This window comes from Rhodnius prolixus, unplaced genomic scaffold (genome assembly GCF_049639745.1).
Source record: "Rhodnius prolixus isolate KJV_2025 unplaced genomic scaffold, Rpr scaffold_1, whole genome shotgun sequence".
In the NCBI taxonomy this organism is placed as follows: Eukaryota; Metazoa; Arthropoda; class Insecta; order Hemiptera; family Reduviidae; genus Rhodnius; species Rhodnius prolixus.
In genome coordinates, this window is record NW_027411581.1 from 49,428,536 (window position 1) to 49,454,611 (window position 26,076).

Below are 26,076 nucleotides of genomic sequence, written 5' to 3' on the forward strand. Positions count from 1 at the left end.
TTAATTAACTTTTCTTTATTTATAAGTGTATAAAGTAAAAATAAGAATGAACAAACATTAATTAAAACATTTTATTTTTATTTAACGGAAGTATACAAGTAAAATAATAACATTTATTTCACAGTATAAATTTTAGGTTAGGTTAGGGTTAGTCTAAGTTATCGAATTTAATACAATTTACAATTAAATAGGCTAAATTCGATAACTTAGACTAACCCTAACCTAACCTAACCTAACCCAACCTAATCGAATTTAACAGTACTAAATTGTATTTAATTGTAAATTCGATAATTTAGCCTAACCCTAACCTAACCTAACCTAACCTAATCCAACCTAATCAAACGCAACTTACACTATCATAACCTAACCTAAGTTAGTGGGGGGGGGGGCTATAACATGCATGTTACCACCAGTTCAGATCTTAGATTTATTTATTATTTTTTTGCCGACAGAAACGCTAATATCGATTTTAATCCCTTGCACGATAAAAGTGTTGCGAAGTATGCATTTTTTATTAGTTCTATGACTGTGCGCAAGCTGTTAATTCGTTAGACACTTGTACACTTAAACCCTTTGATTTCAAGAACCGCAATTATATCTACTAAGCTACAGCATTCATACATTCTTAAGTTGAGCATACAATTTGTTACAGATTTGTTTCTTAATTTTTAAACTTTGTTCAAATAATTCTATCATTATGTCTTTTGAATGCAGCCATTGCAATAAAATATTTTCAAGAGCATTTTCCAATAAACGCCATGAAAAAACATGTCTGAAGCGTCAGACTCGTTTCCAATGTGTGGCATGCGGCGAGTTTTATTCTACTAAGAAAACTTTAAACTGTCACATTCGTAGCTGTGGACAGAAAGCGCCGGCCAACTTAACCAAAAAAGCACGATTGGACGCCGCACAAGGACAATTATACGAAGTGGAATCGTCGTTTGGTGGAACTCTGAGAACCTTCTTCATACCGTGCTCTGGAGAAGTTGATGTAATGGAGTTTCTAGCAGGTAAGCAAGAAACATTGCATCGACTGATTGAAAGTGCCATGGATGGCGATAAAACCGCAATAAAATATAATTTGGTTTTGGAGGCTACATTTGAAAATATGAAAGAGGAAACAACTAATTGCGCATTCAAGACAAAAAACAAGATAATTTGCAAAGACTCCTCTATTGAAAAGTCTCTAAGAGAAGGCTTTGATAAGATGATTTCCGAAATGGAGGAATCCTCACTTAAGGAAAGTGGATGGACAATCAAAAAGTTCGATGGAGTCCTCTTAAGAGTGAATCATTTCCAACCTTTAGGCAACAACTGCTAGATCTCATCCAGCCTTCTTCATTCGCCATAAACGACACGAACACCAGAAAAAAGAAGAAGAAAATATTTAGTGACAGTTTTTTTCCTAAGATATGAAAAAATAGTACGCTACCTTTTGAGTTATGTATTCATTCATGCCTACCCTCTTTTAAAAACTTTTTCTTATATAATATTACGTTACAGATTATAATTAAGTACTTCTGTGTAGTACTGGGAATATTTTATGTTGTCATGTATAGTTCAAATTCAAAGACAGGCTAGCTCACAGTTCTTAGATCCTTTTCACCAAATTAATTTGTAACATTTTATATTGTCATTGATTACTCCAAGCAAAATGAGATGAAAAAAGAAGCAAGTCTTTCATAAAAAATAATATATTGTGAAATTCAATTTGTCAATACCGATTATTATCATAATTTTTTCCAAGCACCTATAATAAAATCTGGTGAGACATGAAAAAAGTAGTATTAACCTTCAACGACGATGATAAGCACTTGCATTTATTGCTAAATCTTAAGAATCTGTACAAAATTCCATAATATTTGACCATATTCTGGATAATAACATTATTTTATTCTTTGAGCAACTTCAAGTTTTAATGGTAATTATATTTATATTCTACTTTGTAATCTTAATTGAGAGACAAAATAAATTATGTACAATGAGTGCTTAAAACTACTATCATTACTTTTGTATTCCGTACAATTTACAAAACCCATGCATTAAATGATTACTGAAGCTAATCAGGTCTATGCAGGTGTAAACATGTTTATGCACAACTGTATTAGCAATTGAATTTTGAACTAGTTATTAGACTTGCACTGACATGTCGGCTTTGTGACTGGTAGTGGGGGTATAGGATAAAGGATTCAACATCATTTCTTCTCTAGAACTCGACCCAGGCGGATTAAATTAAATTTTATCAATACTTAAAAGTAAGTATTTATACTACTATTTTATACTTACATAAATCTTTATACACTTCACAGTGATTGAATTAAAATATTATTTTTCTAATTACATATGTACTTTTTTCAAAATTCCCTTCAGATGTCGACTTTGGCAGCGTACCTCAACGATACTAACCAAAGCTCCTCACAGATTGGTAGGCTTGCCGACCTTCGCGTAGGAGTTAGCTATGAAATAGTTAAATTTGATAAGATTAACACTAAATATGGAAAAGCCATAATAGCACACATCAGATCGTATGTTGGACCTACACAGTTTGAGGACGAACCAAATATAGTTTTCCTGCCAAATAGATTCACCGATATGTTTACGAAAGAAATTATCGACGATTATGATGTTACAAACAGAAAAATAGCTTTGCTCTATAAAGGAATAAAAAATCGCCGATATGATTTGGAATTCTTTTAAGTGTTATTTTAATTTTATTTTTATTTAAGTTATTTTTATTTTTATGTGATATATATAAAAAAAAAAAAATGAAAGAAATTATGTAAAATTGGAAGATATATATATTTTTTTAAAAATAATACTTTTAGTGCAAGATTTCTGTTATAAAATTTTTAAAAAAAATAATTTAGTTAAAAAAAAAAGAAAGAAAAATTAAGTTTATAAAAAAAAAAATATTTTAATTATTTAGAGGAAAATGTAATAAATTCCATGTCTGTGCACGTTGGGGCATGTTAAGACAAGCCAGTTACTTATAAATTTCATTCAGAAGTATCAATTGCAATATCATGTTTGTGCACGTTGGGACATGTTAAGACAAGCCAGTTCGATTAAAAATTTCATTCAGTTGTATCAATTGCAATCATGACCTCGTCGGGTGCGTGTGTCGTAGACATGCAGTGCCTCATAGACAACTCAAAACTGTATATCGTGAAAGAATTGTCTATTTTAGACATGGAGAATCTTTCAAGTGGACACTGGTTGTTTAAACCGCCAGAAAATCTGTCATTAAATGCATTCAGTTACCGAGTAAATTCATGGTTAACTAGAAATTTTCATCAAATTAAATGGGAAGAAGGAGAGGTGGACTATGTGGAATTAGATGCTATTCTACACAAACATCTTACCCATTACAACAAAATCTTTGTAAAAGGACTCCAGAAAAAACAATTTTTAAATCATTATTGTGGAAACGTAATCAACCTAGAAGAATTCGATTGCCCTCAAATTTCTCAATTAAGACCATTAAACGATGGCACTCAGTGTCTTCTTCATAACAAGACTCCGACGATGTGTACCCATTTTCATGTATATGCTCTTTCACATTGGATATTAATTTCAAATGTATTAAGAAAAATTTAATTTTAATATATGTATTGTATTTGTATAAAAGATGTTTGTATATAAGTAATGGTTAAACTGATAATGTAAATGATTATATTAAAAAAAAAATTGTGAATATCTCTAATTTCTTTTTTTTTAATAATAAAAAAAAATTGCATTTAGAAAATTTTTATTTCATTTTTTCTTCCCCTGTTTTCTTGCTAATGATAATAAAATAAAAAATAATAAAATAAAATAATTTATATAAAAAAAATATACATTGAAAAAAAAAAATGAATAACATGAAAATAAAATAATAAAATATTTGAATAAATACATTATAATGAAATAAAATAAATTATTAAAAAGAATAATGATATTTAAAAAGAAAAGTCTGAAAACGGCATGTCAGAGCAGGCCTTTTTTTAGTGGAGCACAGACACAAAACTTATCAGACCTGCGCTTGCATGTTTTGCCTGGCATGTGCAGGCATGTTAATCTCTTGCTAGGCACAATATAGTTCATTTTTAATCTTGACTCCTTAGCGTTCGGAGCTCCGATATTTCAAAATATATCAAGTTATATATATTGCACAAACAATTACATATACATATTTGATATACAATATAGATACTAAAAATAAAAAACAAATAAGAATATAAATAATACGAAGATAGATTTACTTATATTTTTTACAGGTAATTTAACTTTTTTTTCTCTTGAAGATAATTTGAAAATTAATACATTTTCATAAAAACACGAAATGCTATTGGCTAACAATAAGTGACGTCATGCCCAAGGGTGGGAGACATCAGTTAGTTACTGACCAATTCAAACAGGGCAAGCTCAGACATGCAAGTTGAGCAATATTAAGCCATATACAAATTATGTGATAAATAAAGAAGGACAGGTTGAGTCCTGCATCAAAGGTGGGAGGTATGATTCACCTTAGAGAGAAAGACACTTGCAAGAGAGAGAGAGGGAAGACAAGCACGCAATTCTATTGGCTAACTATAAGTGACGTCATAGAGTGGGGGGGGGGGACATCCGTAACGGTAGAGTAGTGAAGCTTGTAAGGTAATTCGTCATTCGTTGCCCACAGCTCGAGAGGTTAACTTCATACTTCAAAGGTAAGTAATAATACTTTTTTTTTATTGAAACAATATTTTGATAATGATGTGATACTTTCATATAATATTCTTCTTTCAGATGTCTAAGTTGGCAAGCTTTTTGAATGATGTGAATACAAGGTCTGTGGGCATTGGCAAATTATCAGATCTAAGAACCGGATACTCATACGAAGTGAAGCAATTCGAAAGAATCAACACTAAATTTGGAGATGCCATCGTTGCCCATTTACATTATATTGGCCCGACAATGGACTACCCAACGAGGATCTTCCTTCCACGCAGATTTGCGGCAGTGATAACTGATGAAATGGTGGAAGATTACCAACAATCAAAGAAAAAACTGTTAATAATGTACAAAGGCTTTAATAATGGAAGATATGACATAGAATTTAAATAAAATTTATACTGTGAAATAAATGTTATTATTTTACTTGTATACTTCCGTTAAATAAAAATAAAATGTTTTAATTAATGTTTGTTCATTCTTATTTTTACTTTATACACTTATAAATAAAGAAAAGTTAATTAAAACTTATTTATATTTTATTAATAAGTTCAAAGTTCAATTTACTTTTAACTTCATAATAACAAAAAACGGTTAAAGCGAATGATGAAATGGTGGAAGATTACCAACAATCAAAGAAAAAACTGTTAATAATGTACAAAGGCTTTAATAATGGAAGATATGACATAGAATTTAAATAAAATTTATACTGTGAAATAAATGTTATTATTTTACTTGTATACTTCCGTTAAATAAAAATAAAATGTTTTAATTAATGTTTGTTCATTCTTATTTTTACTTTATACACTTATAAATAAAGAAAAGTTAATTAAAACTTATTTATATTTTATTAATAAGTTCAAAGTTCAATTTACTTTTAACTTCATAATAACAAAAAACGGTTAAAGCGAATGAGGCAGCTGGCTACATGTCCGGACTTGTTGGAGCATGTTCAGGTAATCACACATAACAAAAAAACGGTTAAAGCGAATGAGGCAGCTGGCTACATGTCCAGACTTGTTGGAGCATGTTCATACAGGTTTGTATAGTTGGTAAACGGAAATAATAATAAGATATATGAAAGTTCAAAGTTCAATTTACTTTTAACTACATAATAACAAAAAAACGGTTAAAGCGAAAGAGGCAGCTGGCTACATGTCCTCACTTGTTGGAGCATGTTCAGGTAAACAGGGCATGCTCAGACATGCAAGTTGAGCAATATTAAGCCATATACAAATTATGAGATAAATAAAGAAAAGTTAATTAAAACTTATTTATATTTTATTAATAAGTTCAAAGTTCAATTTACTTTTAACTTCATAATAACAAAAAAAACGGTTAAAGCGAAAGAGGCAGCTGGCTACATGTCCAGACTTGTTGGAGCACGTTCAGGTAAACACACATATTGAGACTACACCGATGATATGTTCATACAGGTTTGTATAGTTGGTAAACTGAAATAAATTTATACTGTGAAATAAATGTTATTATTTTACTTGTATACTTCCGTTAAATAAAAATAAAATGTTTTAATTAATGTTTGCTCATTCGTATTTTTCCTTTTTACACTTAAAATTACAGGAAAGTTTTATGGGGTTAAGGTGCAAGTTGAGCAATATTAAGCCATATACAAATTATGTGATAAATAAAAAAAAAGGAAATTAAAACTTATTTATATTTTATTAATAAGTTCAAAGTTCAATTTACTTTTAACTTCATAATAACAAAAAAAAAAACGGTTAAAGCGAAAGAGGCAGCTGGCTACATGTCCAGACTTGTTGGAGCATGTTCAGGTAATCATACGTGTCATCCTATTGAGACTATAACGATATGTTCATACAGGTTTGTATAGTTGGTAAACGGAAATAATAAAACGGTTAAAGCGAAAGAGGCAGCTGGCTACATGTCCAGACTTGTTGGAGCATGTTCAGCTAATCATACGTGTCATCCTATTGAGACTATAACGATATGTTCATACAGGTTTGTATAGTTGGTAAACGGAAATAATAAAACGGTTAAAGCGAAAGAGGCAGCTGGCTACATGTCCAGACTTGTTGGAGCATGTTCAGCTATGTTGGCATATATATAAATTAACAGGTATGATAAAAGATGTGGAAGGGAAAGGGGGTGGCTTGCTACAGAGACCTGTCAAGAGAGGTAATCATTTGGAAAAAAAGATGCAATTCTATTGGCTAGTTAGAGTGTGACGTAATTGTGGTGGGGGGTTAATGCTAGTATCGCAGTCCAAGTGTCAGTTCGGGTTTAGTTTTCAGTGAGTGTAGGTCGCGTCATCAGCAACGGAAGCAGTCCAGGTGGAGGGGGTAAGTAAATAATTTTTCTATTACCTAAAGTGAGGTTATCCATTTTTATTTAAGTTGAATATTTTTGTGATAGTGGGGGTAATTTAAATTAAAAAAAAAAAAAAATTCTTGGTGAGGGCGGTTAGATTTTTTAAAAAATAATTCCAAGTTAAAACATAAGAGAACATTCAAAACTAGAGTAAGCGAGACTACCACTGTGGCCGACTGGTGCAGATGACGTGTCTATCAGTACGAAGGTTGTAGGATCGAATCCCAAGTAAGTAAAAATAATTAAAAAAAAAAATCCCCTCCTGTCTATCAATGGGCGAGGGGGGTGGAGGTATGAGGTCCGCCATCTTGTGGTCATCAGCTGGTACGAGGTCGGCCATCTTGTGTACTACAGCTGTTAGGAGAGCCGCCATCTTGTAGGAGGAGCTTAAGAGGCCAACGAATACGACGACCTAGAGGTGGTGGGGGTAAAGGTAGGTGTCATGTAATAGGAGTAGGGCTAGGGTGGGGGTAATGAGGTGTCGTCGAATTCGCTGATTGGTCAATTAATAAGGGTGGGGGAAGGAGTGGGGGTAAAAGGGGTGTCATCGAATTCGCTGATTGGTCGATTAAAAGGGTGGAGTGGGGGAAGGGGCGTGGCCTAAAGCCCTCGTCGAGTTCGATGATTGGTCAATAAGGTGGGGTGGGGGTAGGGGGCGTGGCTTAAACCCTCGTCGAAATCGATGATTGGTCAATAAGGAGGGGTGGGGGTAGGGTTGGGGGAGGGGGGGTGGGAGGGGAGGGGATGGCCGCCATTTTGTATTTTAGGTGCGCCAGAATCGGCAAATCCTCTCTACTAAGGGGAAGCTAGGTTTCAGTGCAATTTAAGGTTATCTATTTTTATCTTCATTATTAATAAAGATGTAATTTTATGAAAAAAGAATAAATTAAATAATTTACGCTTGGATATTGTTAATTCTTTTTTAATTCGTTTCCGCGTCCTCGCCTAGTGTTAAAGTATCTATAAAAATTCTAGAATTCAAGGAAGAAGACTTCATATTATCTAACTTATAGCGATGTAACCTGGAGTACAAGAAGGTAAATAACATTTGACTTAAAGTACAGTGATATTCATCAAGGCCTTCGAATACAACAGCTACCTAAAGTACGCACGTAAAGAGTTACATTCCATCTATTTATTATAAGTAGTGTGTACAAATTTGGAAGGTAGCAAATCTGAAAGGCCCAGTACAATACATCAGAAGTTAAGTCTGAAGATTTATGATGTCCACTTTTATATCGGGTGTACCCACTACACAATATATATACAAGACGTAGAAGAAGGAGAACCAAGATGGTTTGAGTGAGCAAGTTTGTACCACTTTTCAACCAAAAGCGTTTAGTAGGCCCTCTCAGAAGATATAGCCTTCATTCGTGCGTCTGGCCGCAAAAGCACGCTTGGGCTACAGTAGCAGTGGAAGTACGATTTATCGTTGCCGACAAAAACGTAACTTAGGGCTCGTCCCTTAACTTCCTTTAGCCGCAACATTCCATTGTAGCAGTTCAACTTAAGGGAGGGAATGGCGGAGTGCGCTTAGGAAACGAAGTTTATGTCCCTGACTAAAATTTACAACCAAATTGAAAGATATAGTGGCAGTAGTGCTAATATACATACGTCTTAAATGTAACAAAACAATAGTCTTCATCGAGCTGAAAATGATTTTAGGCAGTCCATAAGCATAAATTACTGGGATACTTTTTTACTTCTTTTACTCCACGGTAGAAGCGGTTCTTGCTAAATTCAAATTTTCGAAATGGAGCACTTATTTGCTTTGAAGTACTCCACGTGCTTTTTTTGTGACAGATCTTTGGCGATTTTAGACTTCATCTTTAAACATTATGAACTTTAACTCTTATAATTTATTGGTTATTAAACCTAGTTTACAATTTATTATTATTTTTCTTTAAACTTTATTTTTAAAGAAAATCTGCTATGAACACTTACGATTCCCTCTTACTGTTTCTACCGGACATGTAGAAAGATGATACTCAAAAGTGAATCTGACCATTCTCCTTTCCCAGAAGTAGCCTCAGGATAAATACATTTATACGCTTAATGCAACAAGTTTCATGTAAAACTAGTTGAGTCATTTTTCAGAACATCTCAAAATACAGGAGGGTAAATCATTAGAGAAAAGCATCATTAGAGAGCACCGTGGTTAGCTAGATTCCCACGCGGGGATCCCAGGTTCGAATCCAGCTGCTTGCCGTTGATTTTCTCTTCATAGGAGCTTCTTACAGCTCACTGTCTGTTATAGACAGTGTTATCTGTAACGAGAGAAAAAAGCTGCAGGCGCAAAAAGCATCATATGCTGACGGGCCTGTAAATATAGAATAAATAAATAAGTGACACTTTTGATAGCCGGATTTCGTTAAATTTGGAAATTTGATTCTTATTATTATGCTGGTAAAGACTGCACAATAAGCAAAAATGAAACTTTAAAAGAAAAGCCTAACCATGTCCTTTTCCAGAAGGTTCTTAATCAAACACTCCAGGGAAACTGTTACAAATAAAGGTTACAATAGATTTCCAAACGATTAGTACATTAGGTTTTTTAAAAAAAAGCAGATTTTAGGAAATATTCGTGAAAAGCATGTTTCAGCCAAGAAGCATTTTCGGTTTACCAATTCTGACCAAAACCTTGTGATAGCATACTCTGAAGATACCTAAGCGAAATTCCTAACTCAAACTTAGTGTGAATTTTTTCATTTTTGAATTACGGCGGCTACTTACTCAAGAAATACCTACAAAAATTTCTCGTAATCAGAGGACATCAAAATAAATATCTCCGGTAAATCGAAAAACTCACGATTACAGTATCTTCTCTTACTATGGTAAGTAAATAGTAAAGAAAGAGAAAGTAAAAATAAAAAAAGTTTTGTATAATTGGAGAGAATATTTGGCGCAGATAAATCGTGTTTGGTGCAAAGCATTCAGTTCAAAAAAAAAGTATTAATTAGGAATACAGATAATTAATTATAATTGAGAATTGAAAGTTAAGCGAAAATTAAAGTGCAAATCTGTAAACAACCAAATCCAGCCGGTTAATTTCACCATACTTCTTTTACCCAAAGTTTAATCAGTTTGCACTTTATATATACTCGTAAGATGTGCACGGAAGTGGTGATGATGGTATTTAGTAAGGAAGTAGAAGAGGCCAGCGGCTGGAAATGTTAAAGAGTCATGTTTGACTTTGGCAAGAGTTTACCAGCAGTTGGGAGAGGGCGCGTTTAAGCAACCGCTTCCAGCTTTTCAAGAAGAGGGTAAACCTTAGATAAACCTCCTGGTAGGGAACATCAGTAACGCACTTACACCACGGACAAATCAACTCAGCAAACTTACCTACTGCTGATAACAATACTTGTAGGTAATCAACTTTAAAACAAGCCTTCCCCTAACTGTTCCTCTCAACCGACCTTAAAAAGCAGTAACAAATATTTTAGTATAAAATCCCTGTTGAAAATGATTTCTCGCTGAAACATGCGCAGTTAAACTAAAAGTCGTATTGAACCAGTTTGATTGAACAAAAATTTGTACGTGCATTCAAATTCACTTTCAGGTAACAAGAAATAAACCAAATTTATCAGAGACATTAGTTAAATGAATAAATTTTCAAAACGTTTGTGATCCTTAGGAAGTCTATTATATAACTTCCAAAAAATGCTCTGGCCCTTTTTAAATTCATTAATAAGGTTTAAAAGTTATTTTAAACTGGTTATAGTGGTTAGACGGGGTCTAGAGCCGTCTACCATTTTTGAAAACTAGGCAAACCTTCTACGTTCGAGAATTCGACCATATGTACCTTAAATTTCACCAAACCAATAGAAAAGATAGGATCTTATTGCTTGGAAAACGCTCACCCAAATGGTTCACAAATCTATTATTCAAAAATTGTAAGATTTCAGAGATTAAACTACAACCTACTTCACTCCTCACCTCTTCATCTGATCATCCTTTGTTCAAGCATCAAGATAACATTCTCAATGGTAGAACCTTCACAACACCAGGAAACCCGACAAAACGGTACTTTTCAAATTATTTAAATCCCCGGGAACCCAATTCTAACATAGATGTCATTAATCGATTTATTTCTTAATGATGAGTTAGTGCTAATTGTGCTTATTTTGGTTAAATTAAAAGAATATTATTTGAGATATAGGTACAATTTTAAATTATACCACCTGAAACTAGCACAATTTTCCTTTCAACTTAAAATACAACGTAATTATACGTAATTTTTTTAGAACTATCTTCAAAACATTAATGCACAGAATATCAGTTGTGTGTGTGTAACTAATGTTCATAAATATATGGCATATAAAACTCAACTGCAAACAACATTATTATTAATATCAAACAGGGTTTGTAACTACCTTCAGTTTTCTAAAGTTCAAAGAGCGAAAATAGAAATAGTCATTATTTAATTTAACTAAAATATATTATTAGTTTTTCAAAGAGGTATTTCATGAATTTTTTTAATACTTTTCATCGCAACTATTGCAACAATATGCGTAAATTCAATGTTTTTTGCCATCCCGTTAATAACATAACATTTTTATTCATCTGTTAATGTCATATTTTTAGAAACAAATCTTTATATTATATTTTTTCTCACAAGAAAAAAAATAACATAGTCGATTAACTATTTTTGATGTTAACGTTGTAAGAGAGATGGAGATATATTAGAAATGATCGTTGCAATTTATAAGTGAACTGGGAGTTTAATAAAGACTTAATATTAAGAAATAACATTGTAAGAAATATCTAGTTTCGGTTGACGTTGTAAGTTGTAATAAATGTACATTAATCCTTATCGACTATTTCTTCTAGGTCTCATCATGAGAAAAGAAGGTATAAGGATGTAATATATATATATAGATCCTTAGAAACACTTTCAGTATTGCCATTTCTCTCAAATGGTGAAGCATTTCACTCCTCTCATTCTGGATACAACTGACACCAGTAGCCCTCTTTCCTACCAATATCTTACTACCAACTCCATCCTGTATTACTATTGGCTAAGTAATAGGCAGATATTGGTTTCCAATTACTGAGAAAAAGCGCAATCTACTGAGAAAGAGAAAGCATTGTTAAAGTGAAAGAGATGTAGCAGTGGGAAGCAGCTCTTCTAGCTGTATTGGCCGAGAGAGAGAAATGGACAAGGAGAGAGAGAAAAAGTGACAGAACGCTTAAAGTCCGGGCGAGAGGTTAAAGGAAGAACTTAGAAGTTCTAGAAGTAGTTGAAATGCCAGCACATTTACCAATATTTATGGCGATCAACTTTACTCTCAATGCGTATATCTGATCGGCAGAAGAGAAAATCAATAAATTCCATGATCACCTTCACTTTTATTAACTCATTATTAAAAGAAAATTGAGCTAAACTATTGAATCCAAAAAGAAAGAGATAAGATCAAATTACAGTATTAAATTGTGCATACAAATGTATCAGTTTCGAATACTTTTTAATACTTAACAGATATTAGATTATTAGGATAATTCGGCATTACACCCAGATTGGAAAGACAGGCGATTATATTACTTTTGGAAAAAGTAGTTGGCATTTAGAGTAGCTTCTGACGGTAAATTCAATGATTTTCTAAAAATCTGGCGCGAGGGGTTTGTCTCCGTTTTTTCGTTCCTTCAGGAATCAGCGTCACGTGGTATTTTCAGCCTAACAACGTTGGAAGAGCAAACATATAAGGTTTTAAAGGTAAAACTGTCATAGATAGGTCGATTTGTGCGACGATGATTTGTTCTTAACACGCCTCTGGCACACTCAAGTTCCACATTAACTATTTGTACGCTGCTATTTTCTTTTGCTTTAAACGAATATCAAAGTATTTTTGAGTCGCTATAGGTTTGGAAATGCAGCAATCAAAGAATAAAACAAATTGCACCGCTCAGAGGAAATCCGGATTCAGGCTTGAAACGTTCACAATTTATTTAAAGTAATCTAAGTAGAAAATTATTTTAATTGAATAAAAAAATGGCAGTTTATGGTACGTAGTATTTGTGGCAAATTAAGTTTTTATTCAATAAAATAATCAAGCATTGAACTGTTTCTGCAGCAAGAATTACCAGAAGATAGCGTTATACGCTATTAATCTACTTTGAGCAGGATTTAGAATATTATCACATACGAGGTCAGTAAATTAAGTAATGAGACTGATTTTTTTATTCAAAAAGAATTACAATTCTATATTGTCACTTTCAAAATGACTTCCTTCTGAAGCCACACAGCGCTGGAGACGTTTCTTCCACCCCTCATAGCAGTGCTCGAACTCCGATACTGGAATAGCCTTCGGCTGGTCGGTTACAGCCGTTTGAATGTTTTCGACTGTCCCAAAATGTTCCCTTGAGGTGATTTATCAACTTCGGGAAGAGAAAAAAAAGTCACTAGGACTCAAGTCAGGCGAATAAGGAGGCTGAGGAGCCACAGGTATGTTTTTACTGGCCAAAAACTCGTTTATTGAAATTGCTGTGTGACAAGGAGCATTATCGTGATGCAACACCCACTTGTTCTTGATGTTTGGTCTCGTCCACAAAGAGTTCCTACCTCAAGGTCAAACGGTCAATCAACACTTTTACCGAGAGGTTCTTGAAAAACTTCGAAAAAGGGTCATTCGTGTGAGAAACGTCTCCAGCGCTGTGTTGCTTCAGAAGGAAGTTATTTTGAAGGTGACAATCTAGAATTGTAATTCAATTTTAGACTAAAAAAAATCAGTCTCATTACTTAATTTACAGACCTCGTATGTTTTCTGAACAAATGATATATCCTTAGATCCAAGATCTATGCGTCTCGAGTGAGGAAATAATAATCTGAGAAAGACGTCCAGTACTATCTTTGTAGAAGAAAAGGTCCTTAAAAATATATTAAACACGAAAGAATGTCGCCTCTTCAAAAAGTTTAAGGTAGAGAGGATTTGCCCATCATTAGCCAATGACTGAATTGGAATGAACGAATTACGTAAAGCAAAGGGAGTTAACGAAGACAGGTATTGTACTTTTAGCATCGTTTGGTCTTAACTGCTAGAAATATCTTGACTTTTAGAAATATCAATCTTTCAAGAAAATTTAATTATATTAATTATTAAAAGAGAAATTCTCGTAGATTTTCATTTTCTCTTTTCTCATTCAGTAAGAGGTTGATGTGTTCTGCCTTGAAGAAGCCTACTGAATGTTCTGGTTTCTTCTTGCATTAACCCCATATCATTGATGACTTCATTGAGGCACACCCAATGCTTGGTTTCAATGTTTCTGTCTCAAAACTCATTGAAACGTAAACTTCTTAGAAAGACGGTGAAGCCTTGCAGTATCTTTACAGAGTGTTCTTACAACAATCCTGTCTCCACATTCCTCCTTAGTTCATTATTGCTCATAAAAGAGAAGCTTTACGCTAGAATGAGCTTTAAAATTCTAAAAAGAATATTGCTATTCCTATTACTCAGGAAGTTCAATGTGTAAACCAACACTTAACGAAAGAAAAACGAAAATGTGAAGAAAAGTCCAACCAAAAGATGGAGTAACAATAGAATAATTAGTTTCAAAGCTACCAAAAAACATACAGTATTTGTTTTAAGAAAAAACGCTAGAAATATTATAACACGCTATCTGGGCTCAAAATTCAATTACAAGTGGTATATGACTACTGGAGACTGATAGCTGAACAATGCACTAAGCACTGGGCTACAGCCTTATCACTGCCACTCTACCATACCAGGATGGGTACAAAAATGATCTGGTGGAAACATTTTACGATATACGTAATTGACATAATTTGGTTCTACAACTATTTTACCAAGATGTTCTGCACAATGACCTAATTGCATGGGGGAAAAAAATAAATAAAGCCGGTTATGATTCTTCTAAAATAAAATAAAATGTTCAACATTTAGGTTAATGTTATATCTAAGTGCTTGGATGATTAATGTCAGATTTCATTTATCTTAATAATGGTAATTGTTATGGCTACTAATTCCCTTTAAAACTTCCTCAAAGTGTTTAGTTTTAGACGGCAATTTCGAGGTCACGCTATCTTGTACTTGCAGTGAACATATCGCGGAGGGAGTGGATTGGATTTCCAGTCTAGGCCATGGATTTTAGTATTAAATGCATTAAATGAGAACATTAAGGAAAGTATGTTAGCTAACGGCTTCCCGACCATGAGAACTGATCGAAAGTGAAAAAGTAGGTCTTTTTTAGTACTTATTGTTAATTTATAAACATACTGAATTCAACCATCTTTTTAACAAAAAAACTAAACTGGTTTCAAGAAAAATAATGTGAAATGCAGCAAGAGAAGAGAGTCGTGAGTTTCATACAAATTTTTGTTTGCAACAGATAAATGAAGCAAAGAGAAAAATTGCCAGTTTTAAATTTTACATCTTTCTCAAGGCCTACCAGTTTTCAATAAAAATGTCAAAGAAAGAGTAATGTTTGAACAGTTATTATACGTCACATCATTAATTCAATATCATCTTCCAAACTGCCAGCATTTCTATTAAATATTCATTCACATAAAAATGACCAAAAAATAAAATATTTTACTTTCTCTGGTTAGTTTGTTCAGAAGTCAGATATTTTTCAATGAAAATAGAGTCACAGTAATTGCTTTCTGAATTTGATCCCTTTGTTAGCAAACATTCCGACGGATGTTGTGTTAACATCTTTAGATAAATACAAATATTTACATAAAAATAAAAATAAAAAAAAACAGGTATAAACCAGTCCGTTTGATCTTTGCGATAACTTTTACATCCGAACGGGGAGTGGTATTTGGCTTAAATGTAAATAAATCTACGCAACTTGGGCTGCTTTAGGGCTGACTGGCGAGTAATTAGAAAGACCGTGCCTGAAGCCAATCAATTTATTTCTATTTTTTGCCTTTTAATATCTTCTAATAAAGCGAGTAGTCTGAACAGACACGAGGTCAAGGCCTGCAAGAGGGTGTCTAGAGAGGCGGACATTGCTCTAATGTTCCATTCAAGTTTAATAGAGTCTAATACTGATAATGATTTAATCTATTACTAAAATTCTGTATTAGAAGAAATTTATTTCAATCTGATTTGGCCGAAATCTAACAACCGTAAAAGCGACTTATTTGAAAAATGTTCCCTCGATTTCTCTTTAATTAACTGTGCAGCTTCATTAATCTTAATCCTTAAAGGACATTTTTGGGATGAACTGCCCTTTTTTTTCCTTCAAAGTACTCTTCATAATTCACGGAAGGGAGAAGTTATACATGGCTCGACACCTGCCATTTACACCCATCCAAATATTTTAGCCAGAAACATGAAACTGGAATTCCCACCACATTAGTGAATGTGGAATTCAAATTTACAATTTGAAATCTGATTCTGACTTTTTTTTGCTAGAAAATGAGAGAAGTTGAATAAATAGCTAAATTCTAGTCACTAATATTATACTTTTTAATTCTTCTTCCAAAAACGTTTCGGATCACCCAGGAACCGTCCTAAATTTCAGGCCTCCGAAGAGCCAGGCGATTCCCTCAGAGTAAGCAGCCTTTTCTGATTAAAACAAGGGTTAGGAGTTCCCCAGGAAATCTGGTTGTTGCCAAGTGATAGAGGAAGTTATTGGTAAAAAAATGTTTGGTAGTAGTATCCAGACTGCCTCTTCTTAGGGCTTCCCTAGAAAGTAGTTGGGAGTTCGGGTGGTTACCAGGTGTTAAATCAGAATACATCCTTCCTTGGGAGTCATTAGAGGACGGTGGCCAGGCTCCAGGGAGTGAATATCCTATCAAACCAGTTATGGCTGGAATTTCCCTGGCGAGTCTAAGAGGTTACCACCATTAGTAGGGACATATGCCCTCCCTAGATCTCTCCTAATTTACTAATATGGGTTGCGTTGTTAGAATACCTGAATAGAGCATGTCAGAGAATTGGCGTAGAAACATGAAACTATTCCGAAGAAGTCAAAATTAATTTAATCTGACGTAATGTTTCAAACTATGTTTTACACTCCTAAAATTGGGCCTTGAAAATTACTTAAACTTACTCCGTTTTTATAACTTTGTGACTTTAAATGAATTTCACTTACGTATGGAGACAAACAGTCGTTCACGGTGGACACCATCTAAACGTTATAATGACCAGTGTGGAACAGAATTGAGCAATTGATTATAAATATAAATTACGAGTATAATTGCCCTAGCCATTTAGTGCGAATCTCCTCTCAAGATGGTCAGTAAAATTATCTTGACGGCAAATTGTTCCGATTTGAAGATAGAGGAAATACTTCCTGGGCGTTTACTACTGCCGTTGATGATGAATTAATAATATAAAATGGTTTGCGCAATGCTCGAGTCCTCAGATCTCCTATAAGAGGAAATACGAGGTTTAAGATATGTAACAGAGTCTTTCAAGAATTTCAAAATACAATAAGACAATAAGATAAACTTTAGTTAATAATTTAAGAAAATAAATATTAAACTTACCAAGATAAGTTAACTATAAATTTGAAAATTCATTACTTATAAAAAGTAAAAAGAATATGAACGCTGGAGGTTATTTGTAAAGAAAATAGACGGGACTAGGATACTGCTCCTTACGCCCAATGGCCATCTCGAGGAAGCCTTGGCCCATTCTAAGTACTAACAAGAAAAACAAGCTAAAGTTTATAATTATCCCCTTCTCCGAATTACACTTCCGGACTTAGAACAGTGTCCTTTCTCTCACCTTCTTCCAACTCGTTCATCCATAAATTATGGAACGATTAAAACTTTGGATGGTCGGCGAGTACGCGCTACTTGAGAGCAGTTAAAGAAGGAAATATGTGCCTCCTAGCACAACTTCCTTAACTTGCCTTAAATAATTAACTACAAAAAAAAAAAAAAATTGTTCCTTCTCTACACAAAATGAAATTTACTGAAATTTGACAAAGATGTAAGTAGCTTGCAATGTTAACAAGACTGTAAAATTAAGTTCCTTATAAGAACTTATTTGAAAGAATACCATCACTGCTGACTATATAACGGAATAAGTTTTTAACAAAAATTGGGCAAACATGCTAGATCATTACGATTTCTTACTAGTTCTCGTGATTTATTTTTACAAATTTTTTAGTTTTATTAAAAATTTCAGAGATCTTAAAGGAATGTTTTAAATCGCAGAAAGCTATTTATTCCCTTAAATTACTTTTTCAGGAAATACTGATTACAATAATGATTTCAGTTGTTGCACCGGCAAACTGAAAATAAGTACAGATATGTGTTTATTTAATGAAGATTCTTGCGTGTACAATTTCTTGTTTCATTCAAGGAATTTTCATTCTAGATGGAATTTCTGCGACTAAAGTCAGTGTAGTAATGGAGAACGGGCCCTTACGTTTTTTGAACGGAAGGTACTCCGTAGAATCTATTGGTCCTACACGCGATGGACCGAATTGGAGAAGTAGGAAAACCAGGAATTTTACACTCTCTTCACGGATCCTGATAAAAAGTAAAAATAATAAAGCTTGGTAGACTGCGATGGGCAGGGCACGTAACTGGGATGAGTGAATATGAGATTCCTAAGAAAGTGCTGGAAGGGAAACATGCAAGGATCCAGGAGGGTAGGCAGACCAAAGCAGCGCTGGGAGTATAGTGTGGCAAAGGATGCTGCATCTATGTTAGGATTCCGAAACTGGAGGGCGGCTGCGCAGGAAAGAGACGCCTGGCGGGCACGACTTGAGGAGACCAAGACTCTGCATGAGTTGTAGCGCCAGTTAAGAAAAAGAAGAAGAAAGTCTGTGTAGCAATAATTATCTTCCAACATTTATAAAATTGTATTGGAAAGCAGTTGTCTGTTTAGAAAACTAAATTTCTTTCAAAAAGTAAATTTTTTAAAAATAAATTTAAAGAATATTTACTCTTACAATTAGAACAGCTATAACCGTCAAGTAAACCTGGAGCCAAAACAGTTTTAACGAAACCAGATCTCCAAATAACCGCAGCTAGTAAATAATTCCTAGCTGCAAATTCACTACACACACAATAACTGTGGGCCCATTATGTCAGTGTTTGGCTGACAACTTGTCTAATAAAAATTTAAACAAACTATTCTTAGCGAACGGTAAAATGAAAGTGAAGACAAGGCTAGAGCAGTGGCGGAGAAGTGGTAAGTCTAGCATTAGTAAACGGCGAGAATGGGATTAGATAAAGGAGCGCAGGGTGCAGTCTGGGCCACGAAGTGCCCACTTCAGCAAGGTCGCCAATCTAACCGCCCCTCGCCGCCTCAATAGCAACAATTCCCCCACCATGTCCTACCACTAGAATCTAGTGTCAACATTGTTCGCGCTTCTAACATAAACAATTTTAACCACCAATCTAACAGGTGCAACCTATATAAAATTGATTGCTTTTTTTTTTTAGTTTCAGTGGTGGTTTATTTTTTTTTTTTTTTTTTTTTAAATTTATTTTGTTATTTACAATCTGTATAATTCACTATACAATAAGTAAATAGGGAGGTAGAAGTATAGAGGCGTGAAAGGCAGGAGGAAAGAAACTGCCCAGCGGCAGCACTTTCTAGAGGATATTAATTTTAGGCCTTCAGACTGCGAGGAAGTCGCGGGGCCACTGGCGATTCAGTCGGCGAGGAGGATTGTCAGAAATGTCAGAGGAGGCGAGAGACTGTACTAGAGGATTGGAGCAAGTAGAGAGAGCAGTATGGAATTTTTGATATTTAGTCTTGGCTAATTGGCGTATGAAGGGGATGTTGAGGTCGTTGTGTAGAGTGAGGTTAGTTACGTAGAAAGGAGCGTCAGCTATCTGTCTAAGTAATTTTGATTGAAATGTCTGTACAGTCCGTATGTTTGTAGGTTTGGCTGAACCCCACAGCTCTAGTCCGTAAGTCCACATAGGTTTGAGGATAGTACTATATATTAATCGTTTGAGTTCAATGGGTAATTTGGAGCGTCGTCCAAGAAGTCTGTAAAGTAGTTTCGCACGTTTTGTCAATGCTTGTCTTTTAAGTCTAGTGTGTGGGTTCCACGTGAGTCGCTTGTCTATGTAGAGCCCAAGGTAGCGCACCAGATCTGTATAAGGAAGAGGATTGCTATTGAAGAGGACAGGTGGACAGGAGCCCCGCCGGAGTGTAAACGTGGCGTGCTGGCATTTCTGTGGGTTCATTTTAATCCGCCACTTCTTTGCCCAGGATTCTATTTTATGTAAGTGTGTCTGTAACTTGTATGAAGCTGATGTAGGATGTGTACTTGTGGCTAGTATGGCTGTGTCGTCTGCATATGTACAGAGTAGTGTAGAGGGTTGTACAGGTATGTCAGATGTGTATACTGTGTAGAGAACGGGGCCAAGTATACTCCCCTGCGGCACTCCCGCCCTCACTGTGGAGAAAGAAGAGATTGCTGAGCTAGTACTGACTTGAAAGAACCTATCTGAAAGATAGGAGCGCAAAATGAGGTAGTATGTTGAGGGAAGATGCTTTTTTAGTTTGAACAGTAATCCAGGATGCCAAACACGGTCGAAAGCCTGGCTTACGTCTAAGAATGCCCCTGAGCAATACTGTTTTCTCTCCAGTGCTGAAGCAATAACATCAACAACCCGGTGACATTGTTGAACAGTACTATGATGACGCCTGAAACCAAATTGGTGGTCTGGTATAACACCAAACTCCGACAATATGGGGTTAATACGCTTAAGTAACAGTTTTTCAAGAACTTTTCCTAGAGTCGGCAGTAGGCTGATAGGTCTGTAGGATGAGGGTAGGTGAGCTGGTTTTCCAGGTTTTGGAATCATTCGCACCACTGAATACTTCCAGGATAGCGGAAAGTATGTAGTACGAAGGACAGAGTTGTAAATGTAGGTGAGGAAGATGATAGCTTTTTTAGGTAGGTGGCGGAGAATTTCAGAGGTGATGAGGTCATATCCTGGAGACTTTCTAGATGGAAGATTCTTGATAGTGTATTTAACGTCAGAAGGAGTAAAGGCTTTTGGTGGTAGTGCGAGAGGAAGTGGAACGTCCAGGTCTGTTTGTATTTCATCCATGTGTATGTCGTCCGTCATATCAGGATGAGGTGTAAAGACATTTGTCAAGTGATGAGCAAACAGTGTAGCTTTGTCCTCGTCCGATTTCGCCCAAGTCCCGTCTTCCCGTCTGAGTGGAGAAGGAGTATGTTTGTAGGACAGTAGCCTGCGTGTAGCTGTCCAGAGAGATTTACGGTTTGTAGTCAGGTTTGTAATGAAGGCGTCATATTTTTCAATTTTTAGCTTTTGTAAATTTCTTTTCAGTTGTCTTGTGAGTCTAAAGTATATCCGTTTGTCACTAGGATAACGAGTCCGTTGCCAGAGGGCTCGAGCTCTCCTTTTTTCTCTTATGAGTATTCGTGTTTCTATAGGTAAGTTATATTGTCTAGTATTCTTCCGATGTAAGTGAGTAGTCGATTCCCAGATGGAAGTCTGTATTGCGTTGGTCAGAGTGTAAACTGCTTCATCAACTTCGTCAGCAGTTTTTAAAGAGAGAGATAGATTAAGTTTAGTGTCAAGTAAAGTTTGGAAGTTGTCCCAGTCAACAGGTCCCGTAATTAGAGAAGGGCGAGGCGGAAGTGTCTTAGGTGTCGCAGTTAGTACCAACAGCACAGGACTGTGGTCAGAAGAAAGATCAGTAAGAGTGTAGATGTCTGTACACTGTGAAGAAGTCTGAGAGGTAACGAAAATGTCTAGGATGTCAGGCAGTTTAGAGAGAGCTGTCGGCCAGTAAGTTGGTTGATCAGGAGACAATACATTGTAGTTAGAGGAAGAAAGAACATTGAGTAGGGTGCGTCCTCTAGGATTAGTTGTGCGACAACCCCACTGCGGATGTTTAGCGTTATAGTCCCCACCTGCCAAGAATTTTGGCCCCAGTTTGCCAAAGAAAGTACTAAATTCTTGTGATGATATTGCTTTGTTAGGCGGACAGTACACCGCTGCCACATTCAGAGAGAATGGCTGGCAAGACAATGTAACTGCCACGGACTGGAGAGCATCAGTTTGCTCAGTGAGGAGCAGGCTGTGAATTAAAGAGGAGCGGATGAGAATGGCTGCGCCACCATGGGCAGTATCGTCCGGGTGGTCTGCTCTATAAGTAGTGTAGTCAGTTACGTTGCAGTAAGATCGTCCGGTAAAGTGTGTCTCCGTAATTAGGGCTACGTCAATTAGTTTGTCATGTAAGAAAATGTCTAGTTCGTCTTTGTGGGAATTCAGCCCGTTTGCGTTCCAAAGAAGTATTGCTAGTGAGTGTGGGGGGAAATGAAGTGAAGAGGAATTTATTTTACAAGTCGAGGAATGAGATCAGTCACTAAGGTAGTGAGAAGGCTGATGAGAGGATTGATGAGTGATTTGAATTCAGAAATGAAAGAGGTCAGTACAATAGTAACGTCAGTAGAAGCGGATGAAAGGTTAGTCGGAGACCCCGCGACTCCAGCGTAAGAAGGCCTTTGATAAGTTGGAGGCTGAGATGGATGCGGATGCGAAGTTGTAGTTGTAGGGACCTTCTGAGGTAATGGAGGAAAGTCTTTTGGAGTAGGTGGTGGAGCAGCTCCCTGTTGTGAACGCAACTGCGGACTGCGGCCGTTTTGGTCCCTTGACTTTCTCCGAAGTCGCTGAAGATCTTTATGCACTGTGCAGCCCCTGTAGGTAGCATAATGCCTTTCTTGGCACAGCGCACATGTAGGTGGGATGTCCCTAGGCTGGAGACACTCAGAGGAAAAATGATACTTAGCGCATTTTTTGCACCTAGGAGTATAATTGCAGTAAGATTTGCTGTGGCCATACTGCATGCATCTTTTACATTGAATTATTTCCTCTGTTTTGTAGGGTTCCTCAACTTTAACTCGAGTGTACAGGACTGACGTGATCTTGAATATTTCCTGGTTATTCTCTTGTGGTTCCAAGTCTACAAAAAACAGAGGAAGTGATGCTTTAGTAGCAGGGTGCTTCACGTTGCTGACATTTCTCACTTTGTGCCCTAATCTTTCCAGATCCTCTTTGATGGCTTCCGTTGGAATAGTGTGGTGTAGATTTCTTAATACCACCCTAAACGCCTTTTCTTGCTTTAGCTGATAAGTGTGGTATTGTGCTTTATTTTCTTGTAAGAACTTAATTGCTGCTCTGTACCCCTCAATGGTCTTTGTTGATAACATTACCTTGTCAACTCTCGATTTACAATCGAAAGATGAAGGTCCAAGAAGTTGAGTTAGTGTAGTGCAGAATTGTAAGTAGTCTTCCACGTTTGAGATATATATTGGAGGAGGCTTAGGTGATTTTTTCTCACCGGCCGATGCATTAGCGTTCGGGATTTCTCCGTCATCTTTTACACTTAAAGGTGCAAAAGGATTAGGTGTGCAGAAATTGATAGTATTACTGAAAGGGGTAGTGGAAACAGCGGAATTAACTGACTGTAGAGACTGGGTTCGAGTCAACTTTCTTTGCCCATCAGTGCTTTTGGTTTTTATTTTATTTTTCTTTTTCAGAATTTCAGATTTATTAGTGCTTGACCTTTTCACTGATTTATTTGTTTTATCCAAAACATCATTACTAGTTGTATTATTATTACTAGTGAAAATACCACTAGCACTGCACGAACCATGTGATTCAATGCCTGGTGAATTTGTAAGTTCCATTTGAGCCATGCGGCTACTATTGGAACTAAGTGTCCAATCACTACTAAAAATTTTAAATTCAAATAACTTACCTAACCTACGAAAAATAAGTCTATTCAAATTAAACTATTTACAAAAATTGTCAATGTGTCATCGCACTTCAATGTCTAACAAAAAGAAACAATAACAATAAACAAAATAAGAAACAATTTAACATTAAATAGTCACTAGAAACACTTAATAAATTAATAAGTTTGCAGAGCAAAATTTAAACACACTGACACGTACAATGGCGAACCAGCTGATCTGGTGGTTTATTTAATAATAAAATATGCACTTTTTCTCAATTATTTTAAAAGTGCTCCCGACAGCAACTTGTTTAGCCTTCAGAGCCACTGTCTAGATTGTTCACTTCTGAACAAACAACTTAACAACGCAAGTCTTGCTTTTTTCTTCTTATCGTCTCCTCAATAATTCAAATTATGGGTTTCTGGAAGAAAATTTCATACTGAAAGTATAAAAGTCTGCTAACATTGTTGAGTCGATATGAAGAAATTTCACAAAGGATCATCTACTAGAAGGTTTTGGATCCATAACACACTAATTCGTTTGGCTATCAACTTAACGATGCATCGGGAGGGGTTGTTCTCACTGGTTTACAGACAACCAGTAGTATACGGTAAGCTTGGAGGACAATGGACCAGTTCCATAGAAGACTCAGTTCTACCATCGGCCTACAATTAAGTACAATATTTAAGTCATAATCACAAACAATGGAGTTCGATTGAAACTTGAGAATGATGACAAGATCGATTCAGTAAATGATGTAAATAAATATCTTGGCTGTAGATGTGCAGGAGTATTTATTTATAAATGAAAAATCTATCCAAACAGCTTAATCCAATCATCGATATAAACTCTCCTCTCAAGTTTACTAGAACCAGATCAGAAGTTAAACATCCTAAACCAATATCTGTTTCCGATTCTTGCCTCACTCTCAACAGACTCTCTTTGACAAAGTTTAGTCCTTCACTATTAGAGAGTGATGATATTTGAATACTAAATAAGTGAAGTCTGTGCTCTATCACTGCTCTATGCTAAGACATACTGTTTAGAAAACTAGATAGGCTTCGTTGTGATTAGAACATACCACTCCAGCAGCTGTCTTTAGCTGGAAAAAGACTGGGGAAAAGTTCAGGATGCTCAATTTCAAAGGAGTTTCACTTCCAATTGGAAAATGACCAATTTGTTAGCTGTTAAAATGATTTGCCAGTCACTCAAAGAAACACATCCGGTGGATAGAACCAGCGTTTGTGGCAAGCGATAAACGTACTCCATTTCAAAGAGGGTCCCAAAAGTTAATTAGTTATTTATCATAAACAGATGCTCTCTGAATTGGGTTGGACCAATTCTTTAAAGTTAAATGTGGAATTGCGCTCCACCAACTCCAAGTAAGTACTCGGAGTTGCCATGAGATCAACAAAAGGTATTGAACTCCTCTGCCATAAGTGCAGCAAAAACAAAGAGAACAAAACACCAGGTAATTGTCCGCACAACTCGCTCGTCGTGATTCGGCATAAATGCAGGATGGAGCTTCTGTTATTAAATCTACGACGCACCTACAGCACAGCTGTTTCGAGCAAGTGTACTCAATGATGAATAGGGCTCTGCGAGGTACGATAGCAAGCAGGCCTACTTTACTGAGAACAATGAAAGTAATCGCCTATTTTTAACGTCCATCTTCCAATAAGGTGTCGTGTCGTGGGCGGACTTTACTATAAACAATTTTTTCTATCAAATAAAAACTAGTCATACGCGGGATTCGAACTGGGGATCTCCCACTTACAAAACCACACTCTAGACCACTAGACCAACACTCACCTCTTTCTTGAACAATAATTCTGTGCGGGCAAAAAAAAAAAAAAAGAGAAATTTGAAGAAGCGAGAAGTATTCAAAATAGAAGGCAATTTGCAGGGAGTTCGTTCGTAAGTTAATGGACCAGGGTTCGGCGCTAGGAGGACAATGCCAAGAAGTTGTACAAAGAGACTGGCATAAAATGAGGTTTTCTGAGAAGCTGGAGGAGGTTATACAATGACTCATTGCTTATTGTTAGAGCTATGTTTACAGCTGTCTACAATCTTGTATGACTCTTATTTAAAAAAATTGTAGAGCGATTTATTTTATTTCTTATCTTTCACAATAATTGTCGTTGATGATTAATGTGTAAGGTCTTTCCTATCAATTCGATGCAGTCGAGCAGCCCCGCTGACTTTAGTATAATTATACGATTAAAGTATTTCGCTCTGAACTCTTGATATATCTATCCACACTGGTTTCAAAAGCGTACAGAATAACCTATCACTTTTTTTTTGTATCCCATCAGCAACCTAACTAATGAAAGATTTTCAACATGGACAACAGTAACCCTAGAATGTTCAAAATAT

The 26,076-nt window shown here is 35.6% G+C and overlaps 1 protein-coding gene across 14 annotated transcripts in view; it reads right to left on the reverse strand.

The window, feature by feature from the left end:
- The window catches only part of LOC141461393 (uncharacterized), a 561,940-nt gene that overhangs the window by 413,155 nt on the left and 122,709 nt on the right, over positions 1–26,076 (reverse strand). The window lies entirely within an intron of this gene.